At 41.6% G+C, this 9,293-nt stretch overlaps 1 protein-coding gene and 1 long non-coding RNA gene across 3 annotated transcripts in view; one reads left to right on the forward strand and one right to left on the reverse strand.

The window, feature by feature from the left end:
• Positions 1-9,293, reverse strand: part of LOC111972795 (5'-AMP-activated protein kinase subunit gamma-2-like) — a 143,819-nt gene that overhangs the window by 20,852 nt on the left and 113,674 nt on the right. The window lies entirely within an intron of this gene.
• LOC111972797 (uncharacterized) lies at positions 3,784-7,986 on the forward strand. The gene is made up of 2 exons (XR_002878508.2): positions 3,784-5,433; positions 7,247-7,986. It is a non-coding gene; the product is annotated as an uncharacterized lncRNA (long non-coding RNA).

Below are 9,293 nucleotides of genomic sequence, written 5' to 3' on the forward strand. Positions count from 1 at the left end.
TGAGAGCACTGAGTTCTAACAGACAGATAGTTAGCAAACCATGCAACTGCATGCTCCGAAAGACCTACACTCAACAATCTCTGCCTTAGTATAGCATGATCAACTGTATCAAAAGCCTTAGAGATCAATAAAAAGTGAGAKACAGTGCTGTTTTTTGTCAAGGGCTTCAGTGATATCATTTAAAACCTTCATGGCTGCTGTAATTGTGCTATGCTTCTTCCTGAAGCCCGATTGGTACATTGATAAAATAGAGTTAGTAAATAAAAACTTTTAGCTGTTCACTTACAAGGGTTTCAAGAATTTTTCACCAGGGGTGACAGCTTTGAGATTGGCCTATAATTATTACTTTTAAAAGGGATCTCCCCCTTTTAAAAGTGGTAGGACAAATGCTGATTTCCAGATCTTTGAAATTTCATTACATTCCAGGGTTAGATTGAACAGATATGTAAGTGGTTCAGCTATGAAATCAGATGCCAGATTTAACTTCTTATGGCTGAAGGGGCAGTATTGAGTAGCTTGGATGAAAGGTGCCCATTGTAAACGGCCAGCTCCTCAGTCTCAGTTGCTAATATATGCATATTATTAGTAGTATTGGATAGAAAACTCTAAAGTTTCTAAAACTGTTTGAATTATGTCTGTGAGTATAACAGAACTCATATGGCAGGCAAAAACCTGAGAAGTTCCACTTCCTGTTTGGATTTTTTCTGGGGGTGCCATATTTTCAACCAAGCTCTCATTGAATATAAAGAGAGATATGGATGGGTTTTCACTTCCTACGGCTTCCACTAGATGTCAACAGTCAATAGAACTTAGTCTGATGACTAATTTGAAGGGGATTCGAAGGAGACAGGAATGAGTAATCACTGCCATGATGTGCCCACGCATTGAACTGGCGCGTTCACGTGAGATTGAGCTCCGTTCCTTCTCTCAATTGAAGTCGATTTAATACTCCGGTTGGAACGTTATTCAAGATGTATGTTAACAACATTCTAAAGATTGATTCAATACATCGTTTGACATGTTTCTACTGACTGTTACGGAACTTTTGTACATTGTCAGGTTTTAGTGAACGCACTTCGTGACTTTGGAATTGTTTACCAAACGCGCTAACCAAAGTAGCTAATTGGACATAAATAACYGACATTATCGAACAAATCAAGCATTTATTGTGGACCTGGGACTCCTGGGAGTGCATTCTGATGAAGATCAAAGGTAAGGGAATATTTATCATGTAATTTCTGGTTTCTGTTGACCTCCAACACATGGCGGCTAATTTTGACTATTGTTCTGGCTCCGTCTCAGATTATTGCATGTTAGCTTTTTCCGTGAAGTTGTTTATAAATCTGACACAGCGGTTGCATTAAGGAGAGTTACATCTATAATTCCATGTGTATAACTTGTATTATCATCTACATTTATGATGAGTATTTCTGTTGAAACGATGTGGCTTGCAAAAATCACTGGATGTTTTTGGAACTAGCGAATGTAACGCGCCAATGTAAAACTCAGATTTGATAATAAACTTTATCAAACAAAAACATACATGTATTGTGTAACATGAAGTCCTATGAGTGTCATCTGATGAAGATCAAAGGTTAGTGATTAATTTCTCTTTTCTGCTTTTTTGTGACTGCTATATTTCGCTGGAAAAGGTGGCTGGTCTTATTGTGGTTTGTGTTGAGCCTAACACAATTCGTTTAGTAGCTTTCGCTGAAAAGCAATTTTTGAAATCAGACACTTTGGTGGGATTACAAGATTACCTGTAAAATGGTATAAGACACATGTATGTCTGAGGAATTTTAATGAGATTTGTTTTTTTGAATTTGAACCTGCACTTCACTGGCACTTTGTTATTTCATCCGTTAACGGATTGCAGCCAGCAGAAGTTAACCTCTTATGGCTCAAATATCAGCATGAGTATCAGCAGTGGAAAGAGGTGGCCATTTCAAACGGCCTCGTACTCAATTCTTGCTCGTACAATATGCATATTATTATTACTTTTGGATAGAAACACTGTTTGTTTCTAAAACAGGTTTAATTATTTCTCTAAGTGAAACATAACTCTTTTTACAGCCCATTTTCTATCCTGAAGTGAAATTTCCAAGAAAGCTATGTCTCTCTTCAAGATACTCTCTATAAAGGCCTTGGCACTTAAGACTGTAGAAACACGTCACACGCCTTCCCTGGGTGTCATGCGGAAGTGAGAGAAAGAAATGACTTGATTATCTCTGTCAGGACTGAAACATCTTGGAGTGATAAGTTGCGCACTTTATTTATTTTTCTGGGCGCGAAGTAGGAACTGGACTGCGCTCCTGGAAAACCCTCATTATGGTGAATATGACCTCCAGCTTTCGATTTTATTTGATACATGTCAAATATCATCCTAAAGTATGTTTTTCATATACTTTAATTATATTATTGAAATTTATTCTGGACTTTAGACGTGATGCGACGCAAGAATTTTGTCAAGACGGAGAGGTTAGCACGGCATGGCCAGTTGTGCCATGCTAATTCAAGAGGACATCGTTCGTTCTGGGTCCAAATGAAGACGGTTCTGAACAAAGACCCTTTGGAGAACATTCTGATGGAAAATCAACAAAGATAATGACCCAATTTGGGATGCTTTTTCATAATCTCGTCGAACTGTGCTATCGCTAGCGGTTTGACTAGAATCAATGCTGCTGTGTGTTAGCTATTGTAGTAAGCTAATATACGATATTGTGTTTCGCTGTGAAACACTTCAGAAATCGGAAATATTGTCTGTATTCACAAGATCTTTCTCTTTCATTAGCTATCCACCATATATTTTTCTGAAATGTTTTCTGATGTGTAATTAGTAGTTGACGTTGGTGTCTGTATTTTCTCTGGCTACTGCCGTGCGATTTCTGCTGTAGCTATGATGGTGGCTAAGATGGTAGCAGTAATGTAAAACTGATTTATAGCTAAAATATTCAAATTTTTCGAACAAAACATAGATTTATTTGTGTAACATGTTAATAGGACTGTCATCTGAGGGAGTTTTTTCTAGGTATTTAGGTTGGTTCTAGGTTATTTAGGTTGGTTCTAGGTTAGTTTGGTTAGCTTTGTGCTGCTACTTGCATGCTACCATTGCCGTGAAAATGTCTGTCTTTTGTATTTGTGGTGAGCTAACATAATATATGTGGTGTTTTCGCTGTAAAACATTTTAAAATCTGAAATCTGGCTTTATTCACAAGATCTTTGTCTTTCATTAGCATCCACCATATTTTCTCTGAAATGTTTTCTGTGTGTAATTAGTAGTTGACTGTGGTGTCGGTATTTTCTCTGGCTACTGCCGTGCGATTTCTGACTGTAGCTATGATGGTGGCTAAGATGGTAGCAGTAATGTAAAACTGATTTATGGCTAAAATATGCAATTTTTTTGAACAAACACATAGATTATTGTGTAACATGTTATAGGACTGTCATCTGGGTAGTTTTTTCTAGGTTATTTAGGTTGGTTTTAGTTTAGTTAGGTTGGCTTGTGCATGCTACTTCTTCCTACTTGTGCTGTGAAAAATGTCTGTCCTCTTTTTTTTTGGTGGTGAGCTAACATAAATTATGTGGTGTTTCTCTGTAAAACATTTAAAAATCGGACATGTGGCTGGATTGACAAGATGTTATCTTTCAAATGCTGTATTGGACTTGTTAAGTGTGAAAGTTAAATATTTTAAAAAAAGATTTTTGCATTTCGCGCCCTGCACTTGAGCTGGATGTTGTCAGAGGTGTACCGATATCGGGCTTGCAGCCCTAACAGGTTTTAAGGTCAAGCACACCTGCCCTTATATTTACAGCATTTTTTTAATCCACATTTGACACTAAATAAGTCATGTTGGCAATAGAAKAAGCAATCAAATTTTTTTCTTTTTTTTCCCCAGCCGGGGGGGACCGATCCAGACTCTGATCAGAGTGAGGGAAGCAGCAGAAAAATATATTTTAAGCTACTTTATTAAACGGAGCTGAGAGCGTCATCGCTCTCTCCCTCCGCCCGTTAAAGCGAGAGAGGGGCCGTACTGTGAGCGAGTGACACAGAGAGCAAGGAGACACAGCAACCAACCAAGCCGACTTGCACAATAGACTAATAGCTGCCATAGGTAGGTTGTTTATCAGTGGTGGAAAAAGTACCCAATTGTCATACTTGAGTAAAAGTAAAAAGAAACCTCAATAGAAAATGACTCAAGTAAAATCGAAAGTCACCCAGTAAAATCCAACTTGAGTAAAAGTCCAAACGTATTTGGTTTTAAATATACTTAAGTATCAAAAGTAAAAGTATAAATCATTTCAAATTCCTTATATTAAGCAAGCCAGACGGCACCCCTTTGTTTTTTTATTTACGGATAGCCAAGGGCACGCWCCAACACTCAGACATAATTTACAAACAAAAGCATGTGGATAGTGAGTCCGCCAGATCAGAGGCAGTAGGGATGTTCTCTTGATAAGTGTGTGAATTAGACCATTTTCCTGTGCTGCTAAGCATTCAAAATATGAGTACATTTGGGTGTCAGGGAAAATTTATGGAGTAAAAAGTGCATTATTTTCTTTAGGAATTTAGTGAAGTAAAAGTAGTCAAATATAAAAATGTACAGATACCCCCAAAAAATGACTTTACYCCACTGGTCATCATCCAATATGATTACATAGTAAACTGTCTTAAAAGGGGAATGGAAACACTTTGGGAAGTAAATCTAAGCAAAGAAATGTATTCAAACCACTAATACTAAACATGTCATGTTAAATGCACATCTCTATATTTAGTATTTTGATCGTCAACCAGGTTTATTTGAGCTATGGTCTGCGCCATTTTAATTGCCAAAGTAACGACTAACACCAGTGCGTCACTGGCAGGAATCAGCATATTGTCTGTGGAATTGAGTTTTCGCACGGAGAGTGAATCGAAGAGAGTACGGTTAGGTGCGGATAACGAAGATTGCAACGAACAAGTAGAAATTCAAACATGAATTGTATAGCGCCAGGCTGTATGAATTGGCTCCCCTAAAAAAATCCCTAGGTAAACTACCATCCAGTCTAAGGACCCACAACTTTTGAAGTGGCTCCATGCCCTGAAGAGGAAGGACGTGCCAGCTCGAACTAGCAGAATCTGCAGACAGCACTTCGCGAAAGCAGACTTCGCGATGAAGGACACTTTCCACGCGGCAACTGGGAGTTTCCGAATAGAAAGGAGTCATAGACCTACGTTGAAGCCCTCTGCTTGCGCCTCCACCATAACCCTCAAATGTCAAATGTAGGGGTTACCGACCGATCATCAACATCGCTGACTTTGGAGTCAAGCAAAAGCGACTGAACGGAGGTGGCGATGCGAGTCAATGCAATGGAGCCTGAGGTAACGTTAACCGGTCATGACTGTTGACTAGGCTAGCGTTAGACACTGGACAACTTTGTTGCAACTAGTTGAAGGTAACTAATTGCTTTTGAAATGTTTTGCCGTGTGTGTCTGTGTGTGTGTGATAAAGCATACAAGAGAGAAGCTTGTTAATGCCAACTGATATACACTGCTCAAAAAAATAAAGGGAACACTAAAATAACACATCCTAGATCTGAATGAATGAAATATTCTTATTAAATACTTTTTTCTTTACATAGTTGAATGTGCTGACAACAAAATCACACAAATTATCAATGGAAATCAAATTTATCAACCCATGGAGGTCTGGATTTGGAGTCACACTCAAAATGAAAAAGTGGAAAACCACACTACAGGCTGATCCAACTTTGATGTAATGACTTAAAAACAAGTCAAATGAGGCTCAGTAGTGTGTGTGGCCTCCACGTGCCTGTATGACCTCCCTACAACCGCCTGGGCATGCCTCCTGATGAGGTGGCGGATGGTCTCCTGAGGGATCTCCTCCCAGACCTGGACTAAAGCATCCGCCAACTCCTGGACAGTCTGGTGTGCAACGTGGCGTTGGTGGATGGAGCGAGACATGATGTCCCAGATGTGCTCAATTGGATTCAGGTCTGGGAACGGGCGGGCCAGTCCATAGCATCAATGCTTCCTCTTGCAGGAACTGCTGACACACTCCAGCCACATGAGGTCTAGCATTGTCTTGCATTAGGAGGAACCCAGGGCAACCGCACCAGCATATGGTCTCACAAGGGGTCTAGGATCTCATCTCAGTACCTAATGGCAGTCAGGCTACCTCTGGCGAGCACAGGAGGCTGTGCGGCCCCCCAAAGAAATGCCACCCCACACCATGACTGACCCACCGCCAAACCGGTCATGCTGGAGGATGTTGCAGGCAGCAGAACGTTCTCCACGGCGTCTCCAGACTCTGTCACGTGCTCAGTGTGAACCTGCTTTCATCTGTGAAGAGCACAGGGCGCCAGTGGCGAATTTGACACTCTTGGTGTTCTCTGGCAAATCCCAAACATCCTGCACGGTGTTGGGCTGTAAGCACAACCCCCACCTGTGGACGTCGGGCCCTCATACCACCCTCATGGAGTCTGTTTCTGAACGTTTGAGCAGACACATGCACATTTGCGGCCTGCTGAGGTCATTTTGCAGGGCTCTGGCAGTGCTCCTCCTTGCACAAAGGCGGAGGTAGCGGTCCTGCTGCTGGGTTGTTGCCCTCCCTACGGCCTCCTCCACGTCTCCTGATGTACTGGCCTGTCTCCTGGTAGCGCCTCCATGCTCTGGACATTACGCTGACAGACACAGCAAACCTTCTTGCCACAGCTCGCATTGATGTGCCATCCGGATGAGCTGCACTACCTGAGCCACTTGTGTGGGTTGTAGACTCCGTCTCATGCACCACTAGAGAGTAAGCACCGCCAGCATTCAAGAAGCATAGGAACTGAGAAGTGGTCTGTGGTCACCACCTGCAGAACCACTCTTTTATTGGGGGTGTCTTGCTAATTGCCTATAATTTCCACCTGTTTGTCTATTCCATTTGCACAACAGCATGTGAAATTTGTTGTCAATCAGTGTTGCTTCCTAAGTGGACAGTTTGATTTCACAGAAGTGTGATTGACTTGGAGTTACATTGTGTTGTTTAAGTGTTCTTTATTTTTGAGCAGTGTATTTGGGTTCAGTTGTCTTAACACATTTGTAAACCCTGAAAATGTTTTCATCTTGGAGGAGACTGTTCAGGAGGCAGAGGTACATGCAAATCCATGTCATGTCTAAGGCTGTTGTTAATTTCAAGTATATGCAGTGATTCTTGAATATAACTATAGCCTAACAGATGCCTCAATTGTTTTCTACCAACAGGAAAGAACGGTTAGTACAGCATGCCAAACTGACCCCTGGGTGCCAGAGTGTTCCTGTGCTGCGGTGGAGAAGTGGTCCACCGGGACCATCACTAAAGAGCCAGGGGCCCAGATACATTGCGCTCACGACCATCAGTATACAACCGAGTCCTGCCCCTATACGCCACAGATGGAGCTGACAGTCAGATCAGCCATCCATAAAAGGGAATCGGAGTGGAACTGTTTTTCCCGCTGATTTTTTTTAACCCGTTTCAATGGATGTGCTACCTTGTCGCGGTCCTGCTGTTTCGACTCTCTCAACCTATGAATGCTCAGCTATGAAAAGCCAACTGACATTTGCACCCTCTATAACCACTGTGGTTATTATTTTGATGTAAAAAGGACTTTTGTAAAATACATTTGATTGATTGCTGTGCTGGATGCTGTGTATTCAAAACTGTCTGAGTGATGTAACATATTTGTGGATTTGATCTGCATTTTAACTTCTTAAAGTGGCAATCAGCAGTAGAAACAAAGTGTCTCCCTGCTCCTCTTTCGGTGAAAAACTGGAGGGATGGGGCTGGAGAAATGTAACCACTCAAATTTCATAGACAGAGATATAAATGCAAGGACTAACCATCCATGATATCAAAATTGTAATCCTGTTTCTCTGATCTGTTTCCACTACCATGTACCCAGTTCACGTTGGATAAAGGTGTCTGCTAAAACGGCATATATTATTAAAGTCTACTTTGACTCCAACTACCTGCACAGTGTAGTTACCATTCCATTCCAATAGATGGCAGCCAAATCTAGTTGAAGTCACTACTTTAAATGACAGGGACATGGGATTAGTGCACACTGAAAATAGTTATCTTCAAAGCAAGTTCATCTGGTTACACTTGAACCTGTTATAGTGGACAAGCTAACAAATATTATTTTTTATATAAAGCGCATGCATTATGTCTATGACTTCAGTTAGGCTAGATTTACTAAATAAACTGGTTTTATTCAAACTTTTATTCAATGCCTTTGCTTCTGGGTATGCGCGCATTATGGAAGAAATGACACACACCTCGTCCAATTCTCCCTCGTGCCCATAGGGTGAACTGCCGATAAACTGCCAGCCTGTATGCTCTGCAAACAAAATCATAAGAAAAGTTAGGCTGATACCGAAACTAAATCAATGTATTATAATGAGCAGAATAAGCTTTCATGAATCATGATGCTGTCTGTGATTCGAACGCCGGTCGTCTAATCTAAAAGGTAAACGTGTTACCATCGCGCTGGTGATAAATATCGTTATAAGATACCGATTGTATATATTGAGCACCTATCCACTATTGATATTAACCTTAATTTATAATCAAGCAACATTTCACCAATTATTTAACTGGCATATCGGCTGCTGACTGGTTGAGTAACCTCTGCCACGAAGTCCTTCATAAGGATTAGTGACACGTCTAATAAATACGTCGCCATCCAGAAAGACTGAAAGGAACCTCAGACTGGATGTAATACAGCTACCCTCCGCTGGGATTTTGTGCTGTATCGCCACCATCTCTACAACACACACACTCCTACTCTAGCCATTATCTGGCAGCATCCCCACTAACACCTGTTTGTGTTTGGCTATGCAGAACCACTAGCTGAGGTGTTTCAGGCGGCATATGTGTTGTTACTACTACGAGAACTAACTATTTGATCTGGGGCAACGACCGGGGGTAGAAGATGTTAAGGAGCCTTTTAGTCATACACATGGCGCTCCGCTACCGCTTGCCGTGTGGTAGCAGAGAACAGTCTATAACGTGAGTGACTGGAATCTGACAATTTTATGGGCTTTCCTCTGACACCGCCTATCATATAGGTCCTGATGGCAGGCAGCTTGGCCCAAGTGAAATACTGGGCCGTACACACTACCCTCTGTAGCGCCTTACAGTCAGATGCCGACCAGTTGCCATACCAGGCGGTGATGCAACCGTTCAGTCAGGATGCTCTCGATGGTGCAGCTATAGAACTTCTTGAGGATCTGGGGACTCATGCCAAATCTTTTCAGTCTCCTGGGGGGG

This window comes from Salvelinus sp. IW2-2015, linkage group LG14 (assembly GCF_002910315.2).
Source record: "Salvelinus sp. IW2-2015 linkage group LG14, ASM291031v2, whole genome shotgun sequence".
Classification (NCBI taxonomy): Eukaryota; Metazoa; Chordata; class Actinopteri; order Salmoniformes; family Salmonidae; genus Salvelinus; species Salvelinus sp. IW2-2015.